Here is a 16,256-nt window from a genome sequence, read left to right as displayed (position 1 = left end):
CACATAAAACAATTAATATAAACAGCAATGAAAAAAAAATGGAAAATCGCAAAGCAAGCTACAGTAAATCTAAATTACCAAGCAAATCTACATTTCAACTAATATGAGCCAATGTACAGTAGCAAGAAAAATAAGTCAGTAGTAAAACTAGCTTAACAGAGTAACACAATTTAAAATTCAGTAGCACTATGCCTGGCAAACAGCAGCTTATATCTAAACATGGCATAGCTCAAGCAGAAACAATATTACAGTAAAGATAACAATGCAGATAAGGGAAATGTATAATCACATCTTAATGTCTAAGTAATTAAAGTGGTGCACCACAAGAAGTTATTCTACCAAAAAGTTACCAATTACTTGAAAAGAAAATTATGAATGCAGTTCCTGTGAAGGTAAATGTCATTTTGTGCTCCCTCATTTTTTTTAAAAAAAATTATTATTTACTCGATCTGTAGACAGAAAATATTTATATTAGTACATCTATAAAATTTTATTTTAACCAATGCTGCAGTGCAGCTAGAAACTAGATATCAAATGAAATAAGCAACTATGTACAAAGCAAAGCATAAGAACATCGTTCAATAGTCATGTGGCATTTCATAAGTATTAAAAAAATCTCTCATCTAGGAAGACAGTAGTCATAGTCAGGTGTGTAGACAAACTATTTCTTGTCATTTCATTAGGCATTTCAGTAAATATCAGAAAGTACGATACGTTTCCAAGTAATCAGCGTGTCGGATTTGCGATGCTTTCTCTAAAGGAATGACAATGGCCAGGATAATGGCCTCCCTTTTTTTTCTGTGCTCTGAAAGGCACGCGCTAATGGCTTTTTCTCCAGGCGTCTGACACAGCTGGGTGCCCACGACGCATTACGTGCAGGTGGTCACTTAACTTTCTTACGGAAATATTTACGACAGCAGTTTCCGCTACAGTGGCAGTCTCATATAAAAATATTTCACAGGTCAAGAATTAGCGTTGCAAATCTGTAGAAAGAAAATCCTATAAATATAAGTGTCCAAATAAAATATTCGTCAGCATTGTGATACAGTCACGAATTTACACACATTTCATAACTCTTAAAGTACGATTCTTGGTTTCCAACATCCTGTTTCACAAGTCAAGAGTCCCTACCCACTATTCGTTACTCCTTACCTTATTACACATATATGTATCCATCGACACTCGTCAATATTTCGTCATTATAAATATGAAGCATAATCAAATAACTCATATAGCCTCAGCCTATTAATCATAAACATACCTCAGCAGCATAATACACATCGTCGTCGTAAAAATAACATCATAACACCTCCGTCAAATCTCAAAATCGTCGTAGCTTCCTCCAATAATTAAAAAAATTCTCTGCTCATGTCAAAAGTGTCATCTGCCTCAAACGTACTTTAAAAATCATGAATCTATACCAAATACATCATTCAAAGCTCTCATAGTATCACAATGGTTCCGAAAAAATATGAAGAGTTCACACAGTACAGACAAAATACAATTTCGTAAGTGTGAAGTAATCCAACTCTGTAATTGCGTAAACATATGTCACTGATGTAATAAAAAAAGTTTATCTCTCAGTTACATGATCAGATAGCTGTGTAATTTGTGTGTTAGAGAAATATGGTACCGATGTGTAAAGTTGTATAAGCAAATACCATATTAGCTAGGGTTCCTTGTGGTTGCCACACACATGGTACACAAAGTAGGCATATACCCCCCTGAGGATTAATGTAATTATACCCTCAGGTGCTACAGATTATTGCAATGGAATGAAATGTATCACGGAAAAACTTTGTATCATTGTGTTTCAAATATCTTTGAAAATAAATGTTTTTAGTACAAAATTGATCACTCAAATACGTGTCCTGTAGCGCTAAATGTGCGTCTTGTTGCAACATAATCTCTGTGGAAGTGTCGTAGTTATCGTCCTCCGAAAGCTAAGTTCTGCAGAAGTCAATGTACTGACCTCATGATAAACAAAGTGAAATGCTTTGCGTATAGATATCATACTTATTACGCTTATTGCCGTGATGAAGAAAGTACTGTGCTGTAACGTATTGTTGTGCTACAGAAAAGGCTGTCTCCTTGTAGCTATACCATAAAAGTTACTACTAAAACATGTTTTACTTTCCAGAATAATACAGAAAAACTGTGCAGATATAAAACAGATACACCGCAAAAGCAACATTGTAAATTGTCACTCATTAGTAGCGTCGTGATAAAAATCGTGCAGCTGTCACATAAACTAACCTCTGTGTCATCTGGTATCTCTCAGAAAGCACTTTAAATTCAGAATGTATTTTCAAATAAACCAAAATGTTGCATTAAAATCTCATTAGCAGTACTGGTAAATGCTCTAAGTATGTGAGCCTTATAGTCGTTACGTAATCGTGCAACAAACAAGCAAGAATGTACACACACAATAACACTGTGACGTCTGTTCACTATAACAATGCATTCGTCATTTCTGTTTAAATAAGTTCTCTTGGTTCTTGATTGGATATTTAACTTCAAACATTGTTGTATGTTAACAGATTCTAAGTCTGACAAAGCATATTAGTAATGTGAAGCGAAAAATTTTATGACAAAGACAAAGTTAAAAAGCAGATTATCTTTCAATAAATGGTTTTACATGTGAAACCTGGTGTAAACCTTTACTCTTCATAGTACTCAGAGTTTGAACTTGAATGCAATTGTCATGCGGTATACATCGGCAAAGAATACTGGAATTTTTCTCAAGGTTAGCGTGTATGTTATTTTTCTCTGAGCCAGCCGGCGCACGTGGGTGCCTGCGGCGCGAGTCATTGTCTGTCTCTTTGTTGGCGCGCGTTGTTATTGGGATTAGGAGACCTACCTTCTACAAATTCGCCTTGCCGAGAGGGCCCAGCTCTGTTAGAATCCCGCCAGTTCTGATGAAATTCACGTCTGTCGTTTTGTCGGTAGTTTACATAGTTTCTTGTTTGTCGGTCATGTGGTGGAGAATTTCTCCCTGAATCGTAACTCTGCGCCGAACTGTTGCGTCTGAAGTTATTCTGCCTCCCTTGATAATACTTGTTTTGGTTCCCATATTGTCTGTTTCTCTGATTGTCTCTGTGATAGTCATTACTACGGAAATGCGATCTTTCTCTGTAACTATTATTACTCTGCCAACGGTTGTCGTACGGGTGGTGTCTATTTTGGTCACGATTTGCGTTGTAAGAATAGCCTTGTCGCGTCCAGTTATTATTTCTTTCATCGCGGAATTGCGACTGATGTGATCTGTAATTGTTGTGTTCCTGCGTTCTGCGATTGTCAGTGTCACTTTCCAGTTCTTGTAACAGTCCCTGAAAAGCTTCAATGTCGTCTTTGCAACGTCCTGCCAAAATAATATGTCGTAAATGTTCAGGTAATTTGATTAGGCAAATGCGGATGAGTTCTGAGGGGCTGTATGGGTTTGACAGGTACTGATTCTTGTGCAACATGTCTTCAAAATATTTCACAAGACTGGAGAATTCAGATTGTTCGAAATGTTTCATCATTATGATACCATGTTTTACGCGGTCTTGTGTGGCTTGAGACCAATATGCTGAGAGGAAGGCATGGTAAAATTCGCCTTCACTGTGGCAATCGTGAATGACCGATCGCATTCTTACAGCTGGTTCATTCTCTAAGTAGCCACACATAAATTCTAATCTGTGTTCCAACGACCAGTTAGGAGGAAAACAATGAGAGAATTGATGGAGCCATGCTTGTGGATGAATGTCGTTGCCGGAATTCTTAAATGTTTTGAATTTACGTGTAGTAATGAACAGCTTATAGTCAAAATCATCATGTCGGCGAGTCGCATATCGGTCATTGTTAGGTTGTGTCGGCCGTTCCATCTCAAAATTCGGTGCACATTGCCAATTTCTTTCATAACTTCCGAAATGCCCTGTGTTATTATTTTGCGGCTTTTCCGTATTTCTAAGTCCCTCTTCCCGTGTTGGAGCGCGAGTGTCCTCTGAAATACGTAATTCTTGTATTACCTGTGTCAGCTGATCTTGTACTTCCCGGATTTCTCTTTGGTGTTGCGTATCAATTTGATTCAGATTTTGTTTCAGTTTCCTAATTTGTTCGCTCTGTTCTGTGTCATTAAAGACTACCGGTTTTGCGTCATTCAGATTATCATCTACCTTCGTAGATAAATTATTTAGCTGATCCGAAAGTTGAACTACTTTCTCTGATAATGAACACATTTCCTCAGTGTGTTTTTCTGAACCAAGTTTCAGAGTGTCCATTTGTGTTGAAATCGAATCTACTGTGTCCTTTAAGTTATCCTGAGTTTTTGCAAGTTGCGTAACCGAATCGGTAGATGCAACTGAGTCAAATTTAGCTTGCAAGGTCTCATGATTTTCATGAACAATGGTTTGCAGTTCTTTTATGGCTGCTTCGTGATTCTGTAATGCATTTTCATGCCGCGAAAAAATAGGTTGAAAATGCTCACAAATTTGTGTTTTTACGTCATTACAGACTTTTTGACATTTCGATTCAATGTTATGTAACTCAGTAGTTAAGTCTTCACGTGTTTGTTCAAGAGTTTGTTCCAATGAGTCTAACTTTTTAAGATTTTGTTCCACTGTGTCTAACTTTTTGAGATTTTGTTCCACTGTGTCTAACTTTCGAAGATTTTGTTCCATTGTGTCTAACTTTTGAAGCTTTTGCTGTGTTTGTCCCATTTGCTGTATTAATTGTAATAACAATGCACTGGTGTCTGGAACATGTTCCTCAGTGCTTTTCGGCAGTGAATTTGCACCGGCAACATTCACATTTTGACAAGCAGAAAATGTGTCTTGACTTATTTGAGAAAACGGTGAGGAACCAAAACCTGAATCTACAGTATTTGCGAGATTGTTTCCTGTCATTTCGGATTCCTGAGGCGAGCTGTTGCCGACCGATCGTTCGATAATGCGTCCCTCTTCACTAATTGTTTCACTGTCCACGCCATTGTTTGCCGCCCGCTCCATTTCCCTATGCACAGTTACCAAATTACTACTTTGAATGTCTGTTAATTCATTACTCTGCGGCGCTAACACACTGCTTTCATCTTCACTGTCATTTCTCAGTTTACTTTGGAGCCTAGTATTACGTTTTTCACACGCCATTATTGTCACAATATTTCACACGACAACACAGAAAAGCACAATTTGAAGAGCAAAAATAAGAGAACACATTAACATAACACTGAAAAAATATCTAGTTAATTGCACGCGCTGCTGAGAAATACTTGGTGTAAAACTGCATGCATGCTACAACTGTTTTACTGTACCACAATGAAAGACTGCAACTACAAAGGAAATTCTCTCTATAATTACGCGCTAGCAATAAACAAAATCTACACTAATTGCACAAACTACAAGAAAAAAATCAGAAGATTCCAGTGAGGTATCCTAGGCTAAGGGTCGACATATGAAACATCCCCTTTTGTACTATTTATGCATGACTGTGCTTAAACTGACACACAATATTTTTAGCGCAACGCAATCTGACTATCAAAGATCCCTGCTAAAGAATGGCCCTGACTAACATTAAACTATACCTCTCACAAATCACTTACCTCACAAAAATCTTCGCTGCTCAAGCTACTGCAATACAGCGAGCGCCACTACTGCCAGCTAAATAAAAGATTCAAACTATGGAAGGCACTAACTACTGATAGGGATAGTTAGCAAAATGAAAGATATTAATAGAGAACAAACAATGTATTTACCTTGATATCATCATATACAAATATAGCAGTTCATGACAAATTTCAAAAATCCGCCATCTCTCTCCCCACATCCACCACTGCTGGCGGCTCACCTCCAACTACGCAACGCTACGCGCTGTTCACAGCCAGCTGCCTAACACTACAATGGCGAGTATTACAACAATGCAAAGCAGCCACAGACTGCACACAGCACAGCCAGTGATTTTCATATTGAGCGCTACGTAACGTTGCCAATAAGAAAATTTAAACAGCCTACTTACATAGTGAAAACATAAACAGCCTACTTACATAGAGAAAACATAAACAGCCTACTTACAATAACACTGCGCCAGAACTCCCACCTAGACACGGCACAGCGGCACTCCTCCAATGATCCAATGAGTAAGTTTGCCGCCAAAGTCTATGCTCCCCCCCCCCCCCCCCCACTAAACTTGGCGCTAGAGAAACGCGAACGCGTTCCACACCTGCGGCGGACAATGTCTTCCTGCCCAGAGCAAATCATAGAATTCTGTCAGTCACACACCTGAGGTGGACTATACGCCCCCCAGAAGCAGACTCCTCGCCATTGTCCTGCTGAAGACAAGGCTGCCGTAGCGGGCCGACTTATGGCGATATGCTGCAACCTGCGCTCACACTTTTGTACAAGCCTGGATGCTTTCCTGGAAGAGCCTAAGGCTATTTCTTTCACTTCTTCTGCCCTGTCGATGTCTCGTTGTCGTCCACACCGACACAGAAAAAATCTTGTGCCACTACTACACTCCTGGAAATTGAAATAAGAACACCGTGAATTCATTGTCCCAGGAAGGGGAAACTTTATTGACACATTCCTGGGGTCAGATACATCACATGATCACACTAACAGAACCACAGGCACATAGACACAGGCAACAGAGCATGCACAATGTCGGCACTAGTACAGTGTATATCCACCTTTCGCAGCAATGCAGGCTGCTATTCTCCCATGGAGACGATCGTAGAGATGCTGGATGTAGTCCTGTGGAACGGCTTGCCATGCCATTTCCACCTGGCGCCTCAGTTGGACCAGCGTTCGTGCTGGACGTGCAGACCGTGTGAGACGACGCTTCATCCAATCCCAAACATGCTCAATGGGGGACAGATCCGGAGATCTTGCTGGCCAGGGTAGTTGACTTACACCTTCTAGAGCACGTTGGGTGGCACGGGATACATGCGGACGTGCATTGTCCTGTTGGAACAGCAAGTTCCCTTGCCGATCTAGGAATGGTAGAACGATGGGTTCGATGACGGTTTGGATGTACCGTGCACTATTCAGTGTCCCCTCGACGATCACCAGTGGTGTACGGCCAGTGTAGGAGATCGCTCCCCACACCATGATGCCGGGTGTTGGCCCTGTGTGCCTCGCTCGTATGCAGTCCTAATTGTGGCGCTCATCTGCACGGCGCCAAACACGCATACGACCATCATTGGCACCAAGGCAGAAGCGACTCCCATCGCTGAAGACGACACGTCTCCATTCGTCCCTCCATTCACGCCTGTCGCGACACCACTGGAGGCGGGCTGCACGATGTTGGGGCGTGAGCGGAAGACGGCCTAACGGTGTGCGGGACCGTAGCCCAGCTTCATGGAGACGGTTGCGAATGGTCCTCGCCGATACCCCAGGAGCAACAGTGTCCCTAATTTGCTGGGAAGTGGCGGTGCGGTCCCCTACGGCACTGCGTAGGATCCTACGGTCTTGGCGTGCACCCGTGCGTCGCTGCGGTCCGGTCCCAGGTCGACGGGCACGTGCACCTTCCGCCGACCACTGGCGAAAACATCGATGTACTGTGGAGACCTCACGCCCCACGTGTTGAGCAGTTCGGCGGTACGTCCACCCGGCCTCCCGCATGCCCACTATACGCCCTCGCTCAAAGTCCGTCAACTGCACATACGGTTCACGTCCACGCTGTCGCGGCATGCTACCAGTGTTATAGACTGCGATGGAGCTCCGTATGCCACGGCAAACTGGCTGAAACTGACGGCGGCGGTGCACAAATGCTGCGCAGCTAGCGCCATTCGACGGCCAACACCGCGGTTCCTGGTGTGTCCGCTGTGCCGTGCGTGTGATCATTGCTTGTACAGCCCTCTCGCAGTGTCCGGAGCAAGTATGGTGGGTCTGACACACCGGTGTCAATGTGTTCTTTTTTCCATTTCCAGGAGTGTATTATTGCTAACGACAAACTAACTCTTTCATCTCCTGTCATACATATAATTACTCGTCTTGGTGGCTTGCCACATAGCTGAGATGGCTGCTGTGCCTCTGCAGGGACTACTTAATTAACAAGGGTTAAAGATGGCGTGCCAAAAGGGTCGCCATCATTCAACGTTTTTAATTTTCTCTTTGTTTGCAGGTCATGTTTACATTATCAGTATACTTTGAAATCCCTGTGCCAAAGTACTGTAGTAATTCGCTGCTCATTCACTGTTTCTAGTTTCGGTGGTTGAAATACATTTAACGCGTTAATTCTTACAATGTTACTAAACCACACAATTCGCCGATTCGCAGGAGCCAAAGCGTAATGGCCCAGACCATATCCGTTATGTTTTTGGCTCCTGTGAATTTCCTAATTGCGTTGGTTAGTAATAAACCAACTAATGAAACTGCTAAACATATTTCAAATAGAAATAATCAATGAAGAGTTTTAAAAATAATAATTTTTCTCGCTTTCTACGTAAATGAGTGCCATCTTAGGTCACAACACATCTGAGGTTGTACTGTGAGACCCAAAGGGAAAGCGAATGTCAAGTTAATTGCATAACCACATCCCGAGGATATTTGGTATTATATTTAGTGAGTGGGCTATTAATTAGCAAGTGACAAATTTTCCATAAAGATTTTGTATATGATCCCGAAAAGAGAGAGAGAGTCGGAAATTGTATCACGAGGAAGTATTCTCAGATGACTTTTGTTTTGATGCAACTCCTCTCAGTTTATAACTATTAATTTTCATCAACATGGCCGTGGTCGTAAAATAGGTTCTCTTTTGTGACGGAGGACTTCATGAGCTGGAAGATATCATTCCTGGGAGTTACCTGGTGGTTAGCATCAAACAAGTAGTAGGAATAAAACACACATGTATGAGCTCTCGCAGAACTTGCTTCTAAAAGTGAATTTTTTTCCATTTTCTTACTGGAACCGAGTCCCTAAATATGGCCCAGGAAGATCATTCAGCCCCACTATGTCAGTCTTATAAAGCAGCCATTATACACTGAAGCGCCAAAGAATACAGAGATATGTAAACAGGCAGAATACGACGCTGCGGTCGGCAACGCCTGTATAAGACAACAAGTGCCTGGCGCATTTGTTACATCGGTTACTACTGCTACAATAGCAGGTTATCAAGATGTGAGTTTGAACGTTGTGTTAGAGATGGTGCAAGAGCGATGGGACACAGCATCTCCGAGCTACCGATGAAGCTGGGATTTTCCCGCACGACCATTTCAGGAGTATCCGCTAAAACATCAAATCTCCGACATCGCTGCGGCCGGAAAAAGATCCTACAAGAACGGGACCAATGACGACTGAAGAGAATCATTCAACGTGACAGAAGTGCAACCCTTCTGCAGATTGCTGCAGATTTCAAGGCTGGGTCATCAACAAGTGTCAGCGTGAGAACCATTGAACGAAACATCATCGATATGGGCTTTCGGAGCCAAAGGCCAACTCGTGTACCCTTGATGACTGCACGACACAAATCTTTACGCCTCGCCTGGGCCCGTCATCACCGACATTGGACTGTTGATGACTGGAAACACGTTGCCTGGTCGGACGAGTCTCATTCCAAATTGTATCGAGCGGATAGATGCGTACGGTTATGGAGACAACCTCATGAGCCCTCCATGTCAGTAGGGGACTGTTGAAGCTGGTGGAGGCTCTGTAATGGTGTGGGGCGTGTGCAGTTGGACTGATATGAGACCCCTGGTATGTCTAGATACGACTCTGACAGGTGGCACGTAAGCATCCCGTCTGATCAGCTGCATCCATTCATGACCATTGTCCATTCCGACGGACTTGGGCAATTCCAGCAGGATAACGCAACACCCCACACGTCCACTATTGCTGTAGAGTGGCTCCAGGAACACTCTTCTGAGTTTGAGCACTTCCGCTGGCCACCAACTCCCCAGATATGAACATTATTGAGCATATCTGGGATGCCTTGCAACTTGCTATTCGGAAGATATCTCCGCTCCCTCGTACTCTTACGAATTTATGTACAGCCCTGCGGGATTCATGGTGTCAATTCCCTCCAGTAAGACTTCAGACATTAATAGAGTCCATGGCATGTCGTGTTGCGGCACTTCTGCGTGCTCACGGGGGCCCTACACGATATACCTACACGATGTACCAGTTTCTTTGGCTCTTTAGTATATATCGCCCACAGTGAGTCTCGTCTTCGGTGCCCGCGCTCTGAGGAGAAGCAAGAGCCCCTTACGCAGAGCGCTACCTCTACTTCTGTTAAACAAAGGTATTCTGATTAACCACATAGTAATCCAGTTAAACAATTCGGAAGTTCTCGCAAGTCTGGAGCAGAGTGTTTCAAGTCCCTATACAGGTTTCTATGGTTTCTGTTGCCGCAATCTACATCGGAACTGTGCCAGGATGATTCTATGAAAATTCCGTTGCCGTTTCCTGTCCCATGTTTGTTCAACTACGCCTGTGCTCCAATAGCACCAACGTTATCAGGATGCTAAAATGAAGTCTTTTACTTCGTCCCCCTTTCCTGCCATGAGCAAATAAATCTGTTCGTGAAGCAGAATAAATTTGTGGATTTTAGAAGCACTTTGTTCTTCCAAGGGCCATTAAAAATCAATAGGAACAGTACTTAGCCGACGTAGCCAACATGTAAGCTCCCCACTATGTGTTTCTGTATGAAATTTAGCCCAAATTTATCTCCTACTATATAGAAGTCTACGTATTGCCAAAACTATGTACCCACAAACTGTTATTCAACTTAAATTCGTGTACTAACCTTTGACTAAACATAACCTAATTTGAATTGAACTGTAACTGTCTGAATACAACTTGTCTTTATGTTAAATGCGCAACTGAAGCTAAACAATTATCTGGCTCTAATCAAAATTTCCACTTACCTCGAGTCTTGACAACATTGTTGCATATTTCTCGAAATCACAACAGCAAACAGCGAGCAGCCATGGGGCTGAGCTAGGTTTCTGTTTTTAAATAAAATTTCCAAACAATATTCAAACTGTTGCATACCGTATGCAGCAATGTGGGAACGCGTGATTATCAAACTTCTGTAAAAAGGCGGATGAGGAGACTAACTATTCCTAAGAAATGATATTTCAGCACTACGATTTTAGAATGAAATATTTATTCAAAAAGACAGGGCAAATTTTTGCGGCCGGCCGGTGTGGCCGAGCGGTTCTAGGCGCTTCAGTCTGGAACCGCGAGGCCGCTACGGTCGCTGGTTCGAATCCTGCCTCGGGCATGGATGTGTGTGATGTCCTTAGGTTGGTTAGGTTTAAGTAGTTCTAAGTTCTAGGGACTGATGACCTCAGATGTTAAGTCCCATAGTGCTCAGAGACATTTCAGCCATTTGAACCAAATTTTTGGGTGATCTTCACGTATAACATTGGTCTGAACAATACTAGGCTTAACAAGGTGAAAAGTGATTGCAAAAGGGTACAATGTTAACAGATAATTTCTATAAAAACCAAACAACTTAATCATTTCATATCTTAATGCATGACTCACGGAAGTAGGCTGGTCTTTCTCTCAGCTCTGAGCAAGTTAACTAGCTGACAATAATCATTCCGACAAATTATCTGCGCAGTGCTGTAGTCTTACCTCAAACTTCTTCTCTTCAAAGATAATAACATTATTCAAAACTATTTTCTTTTCGCCCTCCATTATATTCATCATATTCATCCTTGCTACAATAAGTTTTTCTTCATCAACAGATAGAATCACAATTCAACACAGAACTATTGAATACACCGATCACCTACTACACTTCAACGAAGTGCACTTCAACGAACTCCATGTGCAGTGATCGCAACTGTTGGCAGAAAGTTAGATAGAAGTTAGTGAATTGTCTCGCAAAATAGCACAATATACTCGATATCCTTTTCTTTCTCATTCTTTGTGTAGAAGCCCGGCCCTAGGGCCAGTGGCTAAGCGGGTAGCACATAGGTGTACTTTAAGCCCATAGGCTACGTTCGGGTCGCTTGGTTTTTCCATGTGATGGATGGGGCCAGTGCAGTACCAATTTTTTTAGCGCGTGGGGTTTGGGGCGAGGAGGGGTAGTAATCCTATTCACTGACTGTAGAATGGGTAGGGGGTAAGCAGACTGTTCACTGATTTCGTTTAATATGAATTAGACGTACATCTTTCAGCAAACTGTTAAGCATACATGTATATCGATAGTGTGGAAGATGTGTTAAGCAGTCAGTGCCGTGTTGTTCTACAAAGAGAAACAATTCGTAAATACTGAAAGTCGCAAATAAGAGCTCTGATTTATAGGTCTTCCTTCTTGGAAACAGTTTGGCTATTTTAATTCTGAAAAAGACATAACCTAGCTGGGAATACATTAGTTCTACTTTGAACTGTCTTATAAACATGAGTTAAGACTTACTGTAGACCGCAATATCAATCGCCCACACATAAATCTCTTTATTATTATTGTTATTATTGTTACTGTTTTAACCAATTAAAAGAAAAAAGGAAAACATAATTATTTTGAAACGGAAAATGGATTATATTTGCTTCCTTTAGACCACATAAATTTACATTAATTTCCGAACGTAGCTTTCTTTTCGGCAGTTCAGGAAACAAATTGTTTCATGTCATCCTTAATATTTATTTTCTGGACCCTGTTGTTGTTGTGGTCTTCAGTCCTGAGACTGGTTTGATGCAGCTCTCCATGCTACTCTATCCTGTGCAAGCTTCTTCTCCCAGTACCTACTGCAACCTACATCCTTCTGTATCTGTTTAGTGTATTCATCTCTTGGTCTCCCTCTACGATTTTTACTCTCCACGCTGCCCTCCAATACCAAATTGGTGATCCCTTGATGCCTCAGAACATGTCCTACCAACCGATCCCATCTTCTAGTCAAGTTGTGCCACAAACTTCTCTTCTCCCCAATCCTATTCAATATCTCCTCATTGGTTATATGATCTAATCTTCAGCATTCTTCTGTAGCACCACATTTCGAAAGCTTCTATTCTCTTCTTGTCCAAACTAGTTATCATCCATATTTCACTTCCATACATGGTTACACTCCATACAAACACTTTCAGAAACGACTTCCTGACACTTAAATCAATACTCGATGTTAACAAATTTCTCTTCTGTAGTCATGAAAATGGAGGAGGACTAGACTGATGTGTCTCGAGTGTGTCGCTGTTGGTCTGAAGCAAGGATTACGTCGTCGCAAGGCGCTGAATGATTTATCAGAAGATGCTGACGATAATGCGACTGGAAATGATGAGGCAAATAGCTTCCTAAAATAATTCTTTGACCCCCATCACGTTCAGTACTAATTTGTCATACAACAGAAGATTCATTCTAGGTTTTTACACCAGCAGTAATGGTTCGCAGCACTTTGAGCTGTAAATGCGGCCTATCCAGGTCAAAGGTTGTTGTGTGTACTCCAAGAAACTCTTCCAGATGACATGTAGATTGCCTATATGTTTGGGAGGACGTAACATGTATATTTCCAAGTTGGAATAGTGGCTTTAGATCCTCTTGGTTGAACCTTCGACCAATCTCATTCAAAAAGAGATCAAGAGTTTGAAACACATCTTTCTTAACTCTTAGTTCATCAAATAATTCTGCAGGAACAATGTATTTTAATCTCGATGTTTTTCTCGGCCGCGAGATATGTGGATCTTTCTGATTTAGGTTCTTAAAATAATCTCGGCCTTTCTGTAAAAGCATATCAACAGCTTCCGCAGTCATAATGTTTCCAAGAGCTGATTTAAGAACGTCTACAGAACGTTCCACTACAGCTGCATTAAAAAGTGGCTTCTCTAGAGATCTGGTAAGTTATTCGCATAGTCCAAACACTCCAATAGTGACTGTCATATAAAAAATAGGTTTAAACTTTTCAACTCGCTTTCGTCTTTAATCGAGTTCTGTGTGTTACTTTGGTCAATGCCTTCTGGACCCGATCATAGCTTTCCCCGAAACGTTGCAAAAATTTACTTTTGCAGCCAGTCGAGTTGAGCATACTGGTATCAGTCGTTGAACTTATATTTGTATTTGTCTCGTCGATATGAGATGATGGCCAACATCCACGTACACGCTTATACTTTTGTTGCTTCCGGATTTATCTTTGAGCTGTCTTTCCTAGTTGCCAAACCATCGCGCGATGTATGATTGCTTGTTTAAACTCTCCGTAGTGAAGATCCAAACAATGATAATTGCAGTCGATGTAACAGCTCTTAGTTTGGTCTTGAAGGGGAATTGTCTTCAGATTTTTATTCTGCCCAGATGTATAAGCTGCACCAATGAAACAACGGGTGTGCAGAAACTTCATTCCTAGTGAGAGTCTTAGAAGGATGTCTTTAGAGGTATTAGGCGGTGTTTGTGCCCTGGGGCCCGGCGAGCTGTATAAACCCAAAAAACTTATATTACTGAGAGAGTTTCAGGGTCGACGTACCGTGCAGTATGTGTGGACTGCTCTGGCCAGTCACGTCCATTGTTCAGTACTCCATAATACTGTAAAGTGGACAATTTTTTATTTGCAGCACTATGGCTCATGTGAGCCGTAACTTCCAGTATTTCGTTTTGTGCCGCTGGCGCCAGCCAAGTATCCCGGCACTCCAGTCTGTTAATAAGTTCTGGCAAATGGCTCTTCCTCACATCGAAAAGTATCTTGAGATTTCCGATGACCATTTCATCATTTCTCAGTGCATTTCCTGTTCGATCCAGGACACTGACTGAACTGATAATTACTAGTAAAGCGGTTCTAAAATACAGAACATGGCAACAGTCAGCAGCTGAAGAATGATGGATACAATGGGAGTCATACAGCCAAACAGTTGCAAGCCAAAAGGTGGTTCAAAGCTTTACCTAGGTTTGGACAGATATAAACCTGAAACTTCCTGGCAGATTAAAACTGTGTGCCGGACCGAGACTCGAACTCGGGACGTTTGCCTTTTGCAAGCAAGTGCTCTACCAACTTTTTTTATCTCATTTTGAACGTTATGGTTCGTTGCATTTGTTCTGGGCGAACATCACATGACATCCATTGAAGTTCATCGTTGATCCGTTCACCCCGTATTTTTTATTACGGAGGGCAGGTATGGCGGTTCTATGGGCTACCCAATTACGACTCACGACCCGTCCTCGCAGCTTTACTTCCCCAAGACATAAGGCAAAGGTCGCGATTTCGAGTCTCAGTCCGGCACACAGTTTTAATCTGCCAGGAAGTTTCATACCATCATACACTCCGCTGCAGAGTGAAAATACATTCTGTAGATATATACCTCTCTTCCTCAGACGAAGCAATAACTGCGTAAAAAAAGAAACGAAGTCGTAAGGTTTAGTCAACAATAAAATGATCCATATAAACGCAATATGTGACACGTATTATTACTTTTTCTGAGGAAGACAGGTTAATATCTGTAGAAATCTAGGTAAAGGTTTGAGTAAACTTTCGACGTGCAACTGGTTGGCTATATGATTCACATTGTCTCCGTAAAGTGGTCCTACCTTTCTCCTGACCGGCCAGTACAAGTCACGCGACTTGGAAGATCACATGTTTGCTACTTTCACGTTGCTGAATGACTTCGACGGACCCTCGATGAAAAGACTCTTCTCGTCTATTTTCAACTTTTCTATAATTGTTTTTATTCAGTTACAGAAACCTTCTTTTAGAAAAGTTATTTCTTTCTGGGGTCCTCTGTTACTCACTATGTGGCTAGACCTAATGCAACTTTACCAGAGAACAGTGTCACTCTTTTTCTTTTGAAAGTGGTGACTGACAAGACACAAATTATTCCGATGTACAAGATCTTAACTTCCTTCGTGGAAACGTATGATGGGCCAGAACAGAATGAAGTGGGAGTTGAAAGACGATTAACATCGACACACAGTAGCTTCAAAAATACGACAATTTGATTTAGTCGCACGCAAGGACTGTTGTCGATGGAAATACTAACTATGTATTTTCAGAAGTGCAGTGTCATTTACAGCTCTGGCCCTGCCTGTGGATTATGTATATCTTAAGTGAACTGGTGAGAGGGGGGAGGCATAAACCGTACCCCACTTCATCCCGCACTCCCCCCCCCCCTCCCACTTTAAAGTAGTGGTGCAAGTGCTCCCCCCCTCCCACTTTAAACTAGTGGTGCAAGTGCTCCCCCCCTCCCCCCCGCACCACTTCATTTCCTCCACCCCACTCCCTGCCGCCAGTTGATACGCTGTTGAATTGTGTATGTGAGCAAGCCTTCGTATTTTAGCCCAGACAGCTACCAGTAAATTAGTCTGTCAAACGCATATCCACCGAAAATCGACAGTCGCGATGCGGAGATACATAACCGCAG

The sequence above is a fragment of the Schistocerca piceifrons genome, chromosome 3 (genome assembly GCF_021461385.2).
Source record: "Schistocerca piceifrons isolate TAMUIC-IGC-003096 chromosome 3, iqSchPice1.1, whole genome shotgun sequence".
In the NCBI taxonomy this organism is placed as follows: Eukaryota; Metazoa; Arthropoda; class Insecta; order Orthoptera; family Acrididae; genus Schistocerca; species Schistocerca piceifrons.
Note: the sequence above shows the minus strand (reverse complement) of the source record.